At 39.7% G+C, this 15,990-nt stretch overlaps 1 long non-coding RNA gene across 7 annotated transcripts in view; it reads left to right on the forward strand.

The window, feature by feature from the left end:
• Positions 1-6,248: 6,248 nt before the first annotated feature.
• The window catches only part of LOC132681662 (uncharacterized), an 87,395-nt gene continuing 77,653 nt past the window's right edge, over positions 6,249-15,990 (forward strand). For 3 of the 7 annotated variants that reach the window (XR_009611185.3, XR_009611183.3, XR_009611184.3), the window contains exons 1-2: positions 6,249-6,326; positions 7,781-7,932. This is a non-coding gene — a long non-coding RNA (uncharacterized LOC132681662). Of the gene's footprint in view, positions 6,327-7,780; positions 7,933-9,721; positions 9,899-11,477; positions 11,509-15,990 lie in introns of all 7 variants that reach the window. The other 4 variants (XR_009611186.3, XR_009611187.3, XR_014137820.1 and 1 more) reach the window with 2 other exon arrangements.

The following is a 15,990-nucleotide window of genomic DNA, read 5'->3' on the forward strand; positions in this document are numbered from 1 at the left end:
ACTTGAGTTCAAGCCCCATGTTGGGCTCCACGCTGGGCATGAAGTCTACTTTAACCAAAAATAAAAAATAAAAAGAGAGAGAAAACAAAAAACAAACTACATTTGATTCTGATCAAATACTCTTTCTTTGCCCACATCAGATATTGGCAGGAATTTGCAATGGGTCTCAACTGGGAGAAAGTAATTTGCCTTTAATTTATAGGTTTCAATGTTAGTCTGGGAAGGTCCAAACCTAAATTCAATTTTTTAAACTTCAAAATCCAAAATGGCTGACTTTTTTATTTCAGGAAGCAATTTTCACATATTTTTTCCCAAAATAGCCAGAAAAGAATCTTTTTTTTTTTTTAATGTTTATTTATTTTTGAGAGAGACAGAGAGCAGGAGTGGAGGAGGAGCAGAGAGAGAGGGAGGCACAGAATCAGAAGCAGGCTCCAGGCTCTGAGCTGTCAGCACAGAGCCCGACGCGGGGCTAGAACTCACAAACTGCGAGATCATGACCTGAACCGAAGCCGGACGCTCACCCAGGTGCCCCAGAAAAGAATCTTTTTACTCCCTTTGTAAAGAAACTGATAAACAAATTCATCTCAAGACAGTTCAAAGATTTGAGCAAACAGATCCAAAAGGTCAGTCTAGTCTACCTTGGGTCTCAGGATGAGAGTTCTAGAGGGTGCTTTTGGGATTGCTGAGCAAAATCACATAGAAAAGAGGTAAAACGGGTTGCAGAGCTGAAACCATGCCCCTGGGCTCCAGGACTGCAGAGCATCTGTGGGCTGGGGTTATCCCAAGAAAAACTAAGAACGTAATAAAAGTAACCATCACTGCTGTAAATGTGTCTACTTAGGCTGGGCACAGCATATTCACAATGTTATTCCGTACTGTTTGCAACACCCCCATGAGGGGTGTTTTTAATCGTCATGTTACAGATAAGGACATCAAAGGCTCAGAGCAAGCTGCAAAGTGTCAGATTTATGATCCAGACAGTTCGCCTGCCTCCAAATTGTGTGCCCGTCTCTCCAGAAAGCTTTTCTCACTCACTTGAGCAAGAGTCCAATTAAGAATCCTGGCTGCAGGCTGAGCTGTTCAGATGCTGAGGGCCAGGAAACTGAGCCTTTGGGCATAAAACTGAGGTCCTTTCCAAGTTCTTCTGGCGAAGCACCTTCATTTTAGCGGTTTTTACTTTTCCATTCCACTGGAGGTTATTTTTCTGATTTCTCCCGCTCATCATAAAATCAGTATTTTTCTACTGTTGTGTGAAAACAAGATACAGGATTCTACTGTCTTTCTACCAGTCCTCATGATGTTTTTGCTTCCTTCCTTTCTAAAGGAGAGCTTTCGAATGCTAATCCTTCCCCCCTCCCACTCTTAATTCCTGCTTGCTGAGATCCTCTGGTAACTTTACTTCTGAACTATTATTACATTTTCCTTTGCCATATAAGTCTTCAACTCTTCAGTTTTGAGACTCTTCGACACTTAGATTACACATTCCCAAGCTTTCCACTGCCATGTATTTAGATTTAATGATGTGTGTTGGAGAGCGCGTTGCATATCGGTCTTACATATTTTCTTGAACTTCCTTTAGTGTTCAAGGAAGTGTTCAACACTCTTCCTTAGTGTTTTCCTCAGCTAGGATACATGTGGGATAAATCATCTCAATCATCACGTATTCATCAATAGGTTTATTTTTACTCTGGGAGGCGAAGGGCATCTTGGCTGAGAGCAGGGTTTTCTGATTACATTCCTTTCTTTGAATGTGTAATAGATATTCCACAGTCTCCTGCCTTCCATTGCTGCCATGGAGTCCTAGTCTAGGGCCAATCAGATACTTTGTCCTTTGTCTGGAAGCCTGTAAGATTTCCCTTTATCCTTGCAATTCAGAAAACCAGGAGATATCTAGGAATAGACGTATTATTTATTTTTTAATCCTGCCTGGAACTTGCTAAATCTTTTCAAGGTGATGACTTCAGTTTATTTAAATCAGAACTTTTGTTCTTTGTTTTGAGATGTTTTTCCTCCACCTTCTCCTTCCCCCCTCCCTTTCCCCTCCCCCCTCCTTTCTTCTCTCCTCTTCTTCCTCCTCTTCGTCTTCCTCCTCCTCCTCCTCCTTGTTTCTCTCCTTTCTCTTCTTCAGATATTTCTTCTGTTTGATCAACACACCATTAATTAGATTCTCAATTTCATCGTCTCTCCCTTTTTTATGTTTTCACTGAATAATTTAGCTTCAGAATAATGCTGGCTAGGTCCAGAGAGTTCTTGAGTGCATGCTTATGTATTTATTACTTGTTTATTCATTATTATAGTCGTCTTCTGTCTCCTCTGCCAACTAGTACAGTAGAAGCTAACCCAATTCTGGATGTTCTGGTTGCTCTTTATTAGGTTTTTTTTTTTTGGCTGTTGGGTTGCCTAAGACCATTTCTTTCTTGCTTCTTTTAAATTCAAGTATAATGAATAGACAGTGTTATGTTAGTAAATACAGTGTACAATATATAGTGCTTCAACAATTCTGTACATTTCTCAGTGCTCATCAAGATGCTAAGAACATTTCTTTGTTTGCTCTTGGCTCTAACTGCCCCTGAGGGTTGGTCAAGCTATGGAGGTGCGTTAAGCAGAGGGGAAGCTGTGAGTGATACCGCAGATGCAGGGGTAGATCTGCAGGGGACAGGCAGACAAGCTGTAACTCGTTCCTTGGTCAAGCGTCAGTGAGGAACTTCCTGCTCCCTTTCTTCTCATCAGTAAAGGTTAGTGTTCCTCATGGAAAGAGGAGGATGTATCCGGTTCAGCTGCCCCAGGGTGTCTGGCAGTACTTCCTGGCCCACTTGGAAGCCTTTTGGTCATCTTCTCGAATGGAGATCCACAGATCGTTTCAAGGCAATCTCTCTCTAAGAGCCAATCCTTATCCTACAGTTCTTCCCCTATACTTCAGAGATGCTGGTCGGATGTTTAACAATGGTGCCAAGACTATTCAATGAGAAAAGAGGGATCTTTTCCACAAATGGTACTGAAAAACGACATAGCCACAAGCAAAGGAGTGAAATTGAGGGGCACCTGGGTGGCTCATGGTCCAACTTCAGCTCACGGTTTGTGACTTTGAGCCCCGCATCTGAAGCGCAGTGCCCACTTCAGATCCTTTTGTCTCCCTCTTTCTCTGCCTCCCCCACCTATGCTCTATCTCTCAAAAATAAATAAACATTAAACAGATTTTTTTAAAAAAAGGAATGAAATTGAATGCTTACCTCACACAATATATAAAAATTAGCTCAAAGTGGATCAAAGACCTAAATGTAAGAGCTGAAACTATAAAATTCTTAGAAAAAAACTGAGGGGTAAATCTGCAGTACCTTGAATTTGGCAATGCATTTTTAGGCACGACACCAAAAGCACATGCAACAAATGAAAAAACATCCAAACATTGGGTTTAATCAAAAATTAAAGACTTCTATGCTTCTAGGGACACAATCAAGAAAGTAAAAAGACCACATACAGAATGGAAGAAAATATTTGGAAATAATACATCTGATGAGAGACGTGTAGCTGGATTACATAAAGAGCTCCTACAACTTGATAATAAACAGACAAATCACACATTTTTTTAAATGAGGAAATGATCTGAATAGACATTTCTCCAAAGAAGATCTACAAATGACCAATAAACGCGAAAGGATGCTGGACATGATCAATCATCAGAGAAATGCAAATCAAAGCCACAATGAAATACTTTTTTACACTTGCTAGAATGGCTAGAATCAAAAAATCAGGGGGGCCTGGGGGACTCAGCTGGTTAAGTGTCTGACTCTTGATCTCAGCTCGGGGTCATGATCTCATGGTTTGTGACATCAAGTCCCAGGTGAAGCTCTGCACTGACATCACAGAGCCTGCTTGGGATTCTCTCTCCCCTTTTTTCTCTGCCCCTCCCTGGCTTGTGCTCTATTGCTCTCTCTTTCTCTCAAAATACATAAATAAAGTTAAAAAAAAAGTCTGATAATGACAAGTGAGGATGTGGCTAAATCAGAACCCTCATACACTGCTGGTGGGAATGTGAAATGATGCAGCCACTTAGGAAAGCAGTCTGGCAGCTTCTCAAATAATTTAGTTTCCATTTGACCCAAGACATCTACTCCTAAGTAACAACCTAGATGGAAACAAGCCAAATACCCATCAGGTGATGAACGGATAAACAAAATGGGATATATCCATACAATGGAATATTATTTAGCCCTACAAAGGAATAAAGTACTTATACTTGCTGCAGCACGGATGACCTTGAAAATATTATGCTAACTGGAGTGCCTTGGGTGGCTCAGTCATTTGAGCATCCAACTCTTAATTTTGGCTCAAGTCATGATCTCATGGTTCGTAGGTTCAAGCCCTGAGTTGGGCTCCGTGCTGTGGAGTCTACCTGGGATTCTCTCTCTCCCTTTCTTTCTGCCCCTGCCTATGAGCGTGCACTCTATTCCTCTCTCAAAAAATAAATAAGTAAACTTAAAAAAAGAAAAAAAGAAAAAGAAAAGAAGTGAAAGAATCCAGTTACAAAAGATGGCTTATTATGTGATTCCATTCATATGAAATGTCCAGAATTGACAAATCTATAGAGACAGAAAATAGATTAGTGGTGCCCAGGGCTGGTTGATTGTTGGGGGTTGGGAGCAGTGGAAAAAGAAGAGGAGGGGGACAAAAGCAAATAGCTCGAGAGTGAAGGTTTCTTTTAAAGTGCTGAAAATGTTCTAAAATTGTGGTTGCAGGGGCGCCCAGGTGGCTCAGTCAGTTAAGCGTCCGACTTCAGCTCAGGTCATGATCTCACGGTCATATAAATAAATCCCCATTTAAATTTGATTTATATCTAATTGCCTTTATGTATATATACATTTAGATTAAATGAAAAATATGGCATGGGACATATTTTACTATAACAGTATTTGTTATTTATCTGAAATAAATTTTAACCACCTAAATTATATACCACTTTCCTTAATTTTATTTCCCGGATGATTGGCTCTCCTTAATACTTCCTTGCTTTGCCAAATTTGCTTATAAAGTTCCTGTGGTCACAGTCTATATTCCACTTACACTGTAACATATCATCTACAGTGGTCACATTCAGTTTATTATTATTTTGTCCACCTACTTAACATCCACTAATGAGAAAACATGCTCAATATTATCATTATAAGACAGTATGCTAAACATATACCAGCATAAAGCTAAAGTTCTGATGATTGCTCTTCAAATTTGATTGGTTGAAGCACATACCATCTTTCATGGCATACCTTGTCTTTTATTTATTTATTTATTTATTTATTTATTTGTTTATGTGTTTGTTTGTTTAAGTAGGCTCCACACCCAACATGGGCTTGAACTCACAACCTTGCAATAAAGAGTCACATGCTCTACTGACTGAGCCAGCCAGGTGCCCCCATAACTTGCTTTTTTTTTTTTTTTTTTTTTTTTTTTTAAGCATAGCACAAGGAGGGGAGGGGCAGAGAGAGAATCCCAACCAGGTTCTGGGCTGTCAGTTCAGAGCCGGGCGGGCTAGATCTCAAGAACCATGAGATCATGACTCGAGCCATAATCAAGAGTCCATTGCTTACTGACTGGGCCACCCGGGTGCCCATTGTTGTCCTTTTTTAGTTCCTTCTTCGGTAATATAGGTGATTCCACTTATTCCCATGCTAGAAGACTATTTAGCAACATCCAGTAAAACAAAACAAAACAAAACAAAACAAAACAAAACAAATTCTTCAAAGGATAATATTGACTTCAAAACCTAGTTACAAGTGTTGTAGTAATTATCTACCTCAAGTTGGAATTTCTCTTCCTGTTCAAAAGTACAGTTGACCTTTTCACCAGCAGCCTTGCTAACAAAAGGGATAAAGTTGATGCCAACTTTTTCCTTAACACACTCAGCAAATTCCTTTAAACAGTGGAGTACCGTTGAAAACCTTGTAGCTCTTCTTTCACTTTGCATAATCCTCTTACCAAACTGATTGAAGACAATGACCAAGAAATAGGGAGCTTTCACAGAATAAATTACACCAGTTCCCCCTTCTCTGGGATTTGGCTTTTCCGCAGTTCCAGCTCCAGGCAGTCAACCCCGACCAGAAGCAGGGGCATCAGAAGGTCAATCCGTTGCCTGACGCCACGTCAGTGAAGTCACAAAGTCTGCGACACGCCCCTCACTTATCCCATTCGGTGACGTCACAAAGTCTGCGACACGCCCCTTCCGTGATCCCTCACACAGGCATTTTATCATCTCACATCATCACAGGAGGGGTGAGTACAGTGAGACAAGATGTTTTGAGAGCCAGAGACCACGTTCACATAACTTTTATTACGTATACTGCTATGATTGTTCCCTTTTATTATTTGTTATTGTTGTTACTCTCTTACCGTGCCTAACTTATAAATTAAACTTTATCGAAGGTTCGTACGTATTGGAAAAACATAGTATATGTAGGCTTCGGTCCTATTTGCGGTTTCAGATGGGAGGTCGTAGGATGTATCCCATATGGATAAGGGTGGGGAGACTACTCTATTAAAACTCAATAAGAGGGGTACCTGGGGTGGCTCAGTCAGTTAAGCCTCCGACTTCCGCTCAGGTCATGATCTCAGGGTTGGTGGGTTCAGGCCCCTCGCTGGGCTCTGTGCTGACGGCTTGTTGCCTGGAGCCTGCTTCCAATTCTGTTTCCTTCTCTCTGTGCCCCTCTCCCGCTCGCAGTCTGTCTCTCTCAAAAAAAACATTAAAAAAAACAAAAACAAAAACCTCAACAAGAATTAAGGGGTCCTTTTCTTTATAATTAAAGTATGATTTTATGCTTCAAGTGATAAACTGAGAATTCCTTCAAATGTGTTTGTTAGAACTGAATAATGCCAACAAAATCATGACGTTTTTAATTGCTCAGTACAAAGAGGGTATTGATGCTGATGGCGTTAGTATACATGCTGAAGTAGGAGAACAGTTTCATAACAGTGTCATGACAGTGTCCAAAGAAAGAACATCATATGCTATCCGAGCAGCATTAGGCAGACTAGGGCGGGACAGCCAACACTTTATGGAATCATTGTATGCTTTGCTTCAACTTTGACTTTCAGCACCTTTACACAAACAACTGCATGGTCTACCTCCAATTCAATGTATCTCATTAACTCTGGCTTATAAGAGAGTCTTTGCTACAATTTCCTAATGTTTCTGAAGTCTCATCTGGAAGGGATTTCATGGACAATGGCCTTGTAAGCAATCCTCTTTCACAAAAATATTGCCCAATCAAGAGAAAAGCGTTTTCTGATTGTGGTTACTTGCATTAATGAATGTGGTTTTTACACATTTTAGCATTGCTGTAGATTTTGTCCTGGCCCTTGATTTGATGTTTGTTTAGTATTTGCTTGCAATTTTGAAATGAGAAAATATTTCTGATAGCAGTACATTTAAACATTTGAGCTGAATGAGGATATAGACCATGGAAGGCCATTACAGCCTCTGCTGTGATTATTCTTCATCTGAATCTCTCTAAATCATTTTTAAAAAGTTACTTTATCCTTTTCTTTCGTACTGATTGAGGAAGTCATACATCTCTTGTGCTCAGCTGCTAGGATATGTTGCTTTGTATCTGACAGTATTTATAGTGAGTGAACAATTGTATCTCATACAAAAAGCTTCAAAGGATTTTTGTTTTCTCATTTAATAAATGTCCACTGTTCAGAAATTGGTCATAAAACTTTATTCTCACATTTGGGGTTTTAATTCTGTGCAAATTATGAAATTACCAATTTGCTTTATCAATCACTGCAGAATTTGAGGATTGAATTTGGTAGTCTTCTGACCATGTTGCTGCCATCCATCACTCACAAATCAACTCATCATGACCTGTAACCAGGAACGAAGAGTTGCAAACTTGCCAACTAGCAATGAATTGAACTCAGTTGAACTCTGATGCAGAAAAGGTAAACGTTCTGTTTGCCTACAGGGGAAATCTATACAGCTGACTCTTGAACAACATGGGTTGGAACTGCACGTGCCCATTTACATGCAGATTTTTAAAGATAAATACAGTATGGTACTGTAAATGTATTATCTCTTCATTATGGTTTTCTTCTTCTTTTTTTTTTTTTAAAGATTTTATTTGTAAGTAACCTCTACCCCCAATGTGGGGCTTGAATTCACAACCCTGAGGTCAAGAGTCCCACGCTCTTCCGACTGAGCCAGCCAGGCACCCCCTTATAGTGTTCTTAATAATATTTTTTCTCTAGCTTATTTTCTTGTAAGATTATAGTATATAGAATACATACCATAAGAATAGGTGCTTATTTACCATATATGATAGCCATAAGGCTTCTGGTCAACAGTAGGCTATTAGCCATTAAGGTATTGAGGATTCAAAAGTTATGTACAGATTTTCAACCGCAGGGTCAGCGCCACTCACCCCTGGATTGTTCAAGAGTCAGCTGTGTTTGTAAGACATTGTTTTCTTGAGAAAGCCAGAGTTGATCTTATATAAGGTTTTGAGAAGCTTGACATTCGGGGATCGGTGGGTTTTCAGAAGTGGAGCGTGTACAGATTGAAAGATTTTCAGCTGTGTTAGTGTGTTCACTGGAGAAAGGCTGCTGTCCACCAGCTAACCATGACCTTCAGGAGCTTGGCTGCTGGAGTGGGTATTTTTTTGAATGGCTGTTGTCTCGAAGCGTGCATTGTCCCAGCTTGCTGACATTCAGGACTGGAGGTTTATCACCGAATGTCTTTCAGAAGCTTGGGCTGTTACTGATTTGCTCGCTTTTAGACACTTGGAGTAAGGCTGTTAACTGGCTGCTTTCCAGAAATAGGCCACAGGAGTGAGGCTACAACTGTTTGGCTGATTTTCAGAGCATGTGCACTCATACGAAGTTAACTCGAATTAACAATGCTTACTTGTTCACAGCTTGGGAATTTGGTCGAAGAATAGTCTTTTCTTGAGTATGAAAAAGAAATACTTTTCATTCTCAGTTCCTCTCTTTGATCTCCCTGCAGCCAAACCTGCAGGAGAGGCCATAAGAGATGGTTGAGATGTTTGTGGAGTATGGTTTGCAGCTGGTATTGCCATGTAAGTGATGTAAGTACCATTTACTGGGGCAGAAAGATAGCTCTAGGTGCGGATTTTTGTAATTTCTTTTAAAAAGCTGAATACAGGGCACTTAAGGGGTCATGACAAAGTCAGTACAGGGCACAGTACAACACAAATACGGGGCATGTCCTGTATATACAGGATACTGGCAACCCCACCTAAATGTAATATTCTAGCTATAACATTAAATATAACAGCAAAAGACTTGCTTTCCAAATTAAAAAAAAAAATTTAAAAATATCATCTGAATGGTCTGGGTTCCTTTAAAAACATGAATTATATTAAGCTGATGTCTTCTTTTTTTTTCTCTTTCTCCTTGAATCTCCCCAAACAATATAGAGATATTTAAGATCTATTCTGTAAAAGGAGGCACTTAGTTTCTCTTCTGATGACGATGGTAATAATTTCCCCCTAAAAGATTCTTAACATGAGGTCTGACTTTGCACTTAACCCTTCTGCTTTGTTTACCTCTTTGCCTTTTTCAAAACTATGATTCCATCGTCTCTATTAGATCAATAAATACCACCAGGAATATGATTAATGGGTATTGCTGCATTTTAAAAACAGCAAGTCAAGAATTTCATATTTCTTTTTCTTTTTTAAAAAAAAGTTTTTAATGTTTGTTTATTTTTCAGAGAAAGAGAGACAGAGCATGAGCGGGGCAGGGACAGAGAGAGAGGGAGACACAGAATCTGAAGCAGGCTCCAGGCTCTGAGCTGTCAGCCCAGAGCCCAGTACAGGGCTCAAACCCACAAACTATGAGATCATGACCCCAGGCCAAAGTCGGACACCTAACTTACTGAGCCATCCAGGTGCCCCATTTCATATTTCTTTAGATGTTTCTTAAAACAGTTTATGCAGATCGTAAAGCAAAAGCATTTTTACATAGGCTTCAAGAAATCTCTCATAGATCTCTTAATGGAGATCAAATCATAACAATGTGGATATAAATGTGCTTCATTTTATGCTGTATGTAAATCTAAAATAAGAGTTGTGGTTTAATGGAAATCTATTATAAGTAATTTTGTGAGACCCAACTGTAATTCCAGGAACCTGCAAGCCCATTCAGCAGATTCAATGGAGCAAAGGGGGGTCATAGTTACTAGGGGATCCTGGGGTGCCTGGGTGGCTCAGTCGGTTACGCATCCAACTTCAGCTCAGGTCACGGTCTCTCAGCTTGTGAGTTTGAGCCTTGCCTGGGGCTCTGTGCGGACAGCTTAGAGCCTGGAGCCTGCTTCGGATTTTGGGTCTCTTTCTCTTTTTGTCCCTCCCCCACTCATGCTCTCTCTCTCTCTCTCTCAAAAATAAACATTAAAAAAATTTTTATTTTTAATTAGGGAATCCTGTGCAAAGCAGCTGAGCAGGTTGGCCCTTCCCCCTTTTCCCCACTTAATATAAAGCAGAGGGAGCAGCTCTTGACCCCCGCAGTGGACCTTAGGTCTGAAACAGCAGAGCAGTGCCCTAGAGAGCTGATGACTCTTGGGAGGGGTAGGAAGGACTCTCACACAGAAGACACTGTTGGAACACCTCCTCCAGCTATATGTACTGCCCCACCCCACGATCCCTGGAGACGAGATGTAGGAAACAGAAGCTGAATCCACAGACATGTATACACAGAACCACAGATACAAAGATAAGCACACAACCAAGAGTCACCATTGGAGTAATACTGGGAAAGAAAAGCATCAACCCCAACAACGAATCAACACTTGAAGAAAAGACTCCAAGACAGTTCTTTTTTCAAGTTTATTTAATTTATTTTGAGAGAGAGAGAACAGGGGAGGCACAGAGAGAGAGGGAGAGAGAGAATCCCAAGCAGGCCCCTCCCTGTCAGTCCAGAGCCCGATGAGGGGTTCGATCTCATGAGTTGTGAGATCATGACCTGAGCCCAAACCAAGATGCAGATAGATGTTTAACTGACTGAGCCACCCATGCATCCTCGGGTCTAATGAATATCTTTGGGTAATAAAAGAGGAATACAGGTATATATTCATATGTAACAACATACGCAATTATGAAAACAATTCTTAGAAATCAAGAACATAATCATAGAACCTTTAAAACTTCAATAAGTGAGTTTTATAGAAGAATGGGCAGAGTTGAAGATTAACTCTGGGTAAGAAGATCTAGATGAAGAATTTGCTTATAACCTAGCACAGTCCAGAAGTTCTGATGTCTACCTCAGAGGAGGGAAGATGGGAGGGAAAGAAGAGAGAGGGCTGCCAGAGGTAGGAAGTTTCTAAAAAAATCAAGTCTTCAAAGAGAGATTTAAATAAAGAATTGATAAAAAATAAAATAATAAGTAGTCTTTAGTAGATATTAGCAAATATTAACACATTGTATATATTTATTCATAGACTTACCTTTAACACAACCTATTATTCTTCTCAGATAAGTGGAAGAGTCAAATGACCAGACTGAGGTGGGAATAATATATAAGATGAAGCATTTTGGAGAGGTCTGAGCAGATTCTGTCAAATTGTGCTTCTAGGACTTGTTGAGAGATATTGAAGTCTAAATAGATGCTGAGGATGAATGCTTTTTTTGAATGGGGAAAATACATGGGTCAGATGAAATGAGAAGTGTGTGTTATATGAGAACAGATTCCAGACCCTTGAGTGCTCACAGATGGAACAGTTAATTCCTAAGCTTCCTCCTTTCCTGTTGAGTATCTCATCCTATACTTCTGTTTGATGAGTTCTAGCATATTCTTCTCCTTTCTTTTTTCTTTTTCCTTTCTTTTCTCTTCCTTTCTTTTCTTTCTTTCTTTCTTTCTTTCTTTCTTTCTTTCTTTCTTTCTTTCGAAAGAGAGAGTGAGAGAGCACATGCTAGCAGGGGGAGAGAAGAAGGAGAGGGAGACAGAGAATCTTAAGCAAGTTCCATGCCCAGGGGAGCTTGACACAAGGTTTGATGCAGGGCTCGATCTCACAAACTGTGAGATCATGACCTGAGCTGAAATCAACAGTTGGACGCCTAACCAACTGAGCTACCCATTTGTCCCTATTCTTCTCCTTTCTAATGTGTTTTCTCTTTCTTCAGGATTCTCTTGCCCACCTTCATGACTGGAGGATTTTATTCCAATTTTATAGCCTAATAGAACTTCCCTCCACTGTGACATTCTCATTTCTTCTACAGTGTCACCTTTCTTACCAATGTTTTGATTATCATTATTTTTTAATGTTTATTTATACTTGAGAGAGAGAAAGGGAGGGGCAGAGAGAGAGAGTTGGACAGAGGGTCTGAAGTGGGCTCTGTGCAGGGCTCGAACTTAGAAACTAGGAGATCATGACCTGAGCCTAAATCAGATGCTCAACCAACTAACCCACTAAGGTGCCCCCACCCCCGTTATTTTTAATATATTAAAACTTTTTAGATATCTGATTAGGTAAAGCCATCAGGAAAATATGATTTTGATAAACATTTTAATATCTTGAATTTAGTTCATTGTAGGTGATAGGGGTTTAACATAATGTGCTTCAGAAACTCAAAGCTTAATTTATAAAAGATTAAGAAAATAAATTATCAGAAATGCTGCAAGCCTTATACATATTGTCACTCAACACCTCTCAAGTGACAATATAAGTTAACAGGCATTGTCCTATATTATTGGTGACACATTCACCTTTATTGGATAAAATGGTCAGATAAAACCAGGCCCAGGTGCTTCTTGGGGGAAAATATGTAAGGCTTTATTTTTGTTTTGTAATAAGTAAGCAAATGAGTAAGAGAAAAAAGTTGAAGAATCCAATTTTGAAAAATCTGATAAAGAGAAAAGGAAAAAGTATAGAAATAAAGTATGGGACTTTACATATATATACTAAATATTAAGGATCTTTTATGTATTAGGAGAGTATTACATATAATTTTATGACATTAATACTTTAAATGTAGTGTTTCTCTACAGAAAACAGTAGAAAGGGTAGAGAAATAGAAAATCTGAATACACTAGTATTTACAGGAAAAATAGCAAAAAACATTGCTAGGGCCAAACATTTATCCACAAAAGTGTCACCAAGCCATATTATTCTGTGGCCAGATTATCCCAAACCTTCAAGGAACAGGTAATTCAGGTTATAGAAAGTGATCCAGACAAAGGTGAAAAGTTCCCTACTTCATTCTGTTAGGCTGGAATACCACCACCACCACCAAAGAAAGACAAACAAAACTGTAGGCCAGCCTCAGTTGGGTACCCAGCTGTAAAAAGCACAAATGAAACATTAGCAAATGAAATGCATCATTGTATTAGCAAGTACAGTTTATCTCAGGAATGCATGGATGAGCCCCTATTAGAAGACGTATTACTGTTATTTACAACAGTAAGAGATCATAGAGAATTAATTTTATGATCTTGAGGTGAGAAAGACATCACTTGAGTGAGATTTAAGACAGGCCATTTTGGCACATGCATGGCGTAAGAGGTATTCACTTGTTCTTTCAAATGGATTCCGTTTTTTCCGTTTTCGTTTTTTTGTGTTTTTTTGTGTGTTTTTTTTTTTTGTTATATATTTGTTTTTTTATTTTATTTTTATTTTTTTTTAATATATGAAATTTATTGTCAAATTGGTTTCCATATAACACCCAGTGTTCATCCCAAAAGGTGCCCTCCTCAATACCCATCACCCACCCTCCCCTCCCTCCCATACCCCATCAACCCTCAGTTTGTTCTCAGTTTTTAAGAGTCTCTTATGCTTTGGCTCTCTCCCACTCTAACCTCTTTTTTTTTTTTTTTCCTTCCCCTCCCCCATGGGCTTCTGTTACGTTTCTCAGGATCCACATAAGAGTGAAACCATATGGTCTCTGTCTTTCTCTGTATGGCTTATTTCACTTAGCATCACACTCTCCAGTTCCATCCACGTTGCTACAAAAGGCCATATTTCATTTTTTCTCATTGCCACGTAGTATTCCATTGTGTATATAAACCACAATTTCTTTATCCATTCATCAGTTGATGGACATTTAGGCTCTTTCCATAATTTGGCTATTGTTGAGAGTGCTGCTATAAACATTGGGGTACAAGTGCCCCTATGCATCAGTACTCCTGTATCCCTTGGATAAATTCCTAGCAGTGCTATTGCTGGGTCATAGGGTAGGTCTATTTTTAATTTTGTGAGGAACCTCCACACTGCTTTCCAGAGTGGCTGCACCAATTTGCATTTCCACCAACAGTGCAAGAGGGTTCCCGTTTCTCCACATCCTCGCCAGCATCTATAGTCTCCTGATTTGTTCATTTTGGCCACTCTGACTGGCGTGAGGTGATATCTGAGTGTGGTTTTGATTTGTATTTCCCTGATAAGGAGCGACGTTGAGCATCTTTTCATGTGCCTGTTGGCCATCCGGATGTCTTCTTTAGAGAAGTGTCTATTCATGTTTTCTGCCCATTTCTTCACTGGGTTATTTGTTTTTTGGGTGTGGAGTTTGGTGAGCTCTTTATAGATTTTGGATACTAGCCCTTTGTCCGATATGTCATTTGCAAATATCTTTTCCCATTCCGTTGGTTGCCTTTTAGTTTTGTTGGTTGTTTCCTTTGCTGTGCAGAAGCTTTTTATCTTCATAAGGTCCCAGTAATTCACTTTTGTTTTTAATTCCCTTGCCTTTGGGGATGTGTCGAGTAAGAGATTGCTACGGCTGAGGTCAGAGAGGTCTTTTCCTGCTTTCTCCTCTAAGGTTTTGATGGTTTCCTGTCTCACATTCAGGTCCTTTATCCATTTTGAGTTTATTTTTGTGAATGGTGTGAGAAAGTGGTCTAGTTTCAACCTTCTGCATGTTGCTGTCCAGTTCTCCCAGCACCATTTGTTAAAGAGACTGTCTTTTTTCCACTGGATGTTCTTTCCTGCTTTGTCAAAGATGAGTTGGCCATACATTTGTGGGTCTAGTTCTGGGGTTTCTATTCTATTCCATTGGTCTATGTGTCTGTTTTTGTGCCACGTTTTTTTGTTTTTATTGTGGTTCTTGTTTGGGGGGCAATTTGGCTGAATCTATCAACACATTAAATATGCATACCTTTTGAGTCACCAACTATACTAATAGGAATCTATCCTAAAGAGATTCTAATTGTACGAATTCTCAAAGGTGTATATAGTTCAGTGAGATAACAGCTTGAAAATTTGGACATTTTGATTCCATTTTTGCAATATCCATCCCATCTCTCTACTGTTGAAAGCAGCAGAGCAATTTGGGGAACTGACCCCAAGACAAACAGGGTGTCTGAATGGTCTAAGAGTAATCCCAACCCCATTGCCATTGATTGGTTCAGAAATGGGCATGTGGCCCAAATTTAGCCAATCAGATGTGAGTTACCTTTAGCGAAGACTTCTGGGAAAGTTTTTTTCTACCCTTGAGAACTGAGGGCGCCAGATCTCTTTGTCCATTTGGCTTTGCAAATAAAAAAGCATGCAGGGGTGCTTGGGTGGTTCAGTTGGTTAAGCGTCTGACTTGAGCTCAGGTCGTCTCTGCCCCTCCCTTTGCCTCCCTGTCTCTGCCTCTCCCCCACTAGCTCGCTCTCTCTCTCTCTCTCTCTCTCTCTCTCTCAAAAATAAGTAAACATTAAAAAATTAAAAAAAAAAAAAAAGCGTGCAGTTCTTTCAGTCATTTTATGTGCAGAGGTGAGCCAGCCTTGGGATGGAATGGATTCTGAGAATGGCAGGGAAGAAGGATGGAAAGCACCTGGCTAAATGGTGGCTTTGTTGAGCCCAGACGTGAATATATCAGCAACAAAGCCTCTTTATCTCTCAAGTTCTAGTTCTGTCAGCTAAAAATTTCTTAATGGTTCAAGCAGATTGAATCAGAGTTTCTATTACTTTCAGCCAAATGCATCCTTCATACAGGCAGCACAGCTAGCAATAGCAGAAACAGCCAACCAATCTAAATGCTTCTAAGCAAGGGAGTGGTTAAATAAATTACAGTA

The sequence above is a fragment of the Panthera onca genome, chromosome A1, assembly GCF_046562875.1.
Source record: "Panthera onca isolate mPanOnc1 chromosome A1, mPanOnc1 haplotype 2, whole genome shotgun sequence".
NCBI classification, from domain to species: domain Eukaryota; kingdom Metazoa; phylum Chordata; class Mammalia; order Carnivora; family Felidae; genus Panthera; species Panthera onca.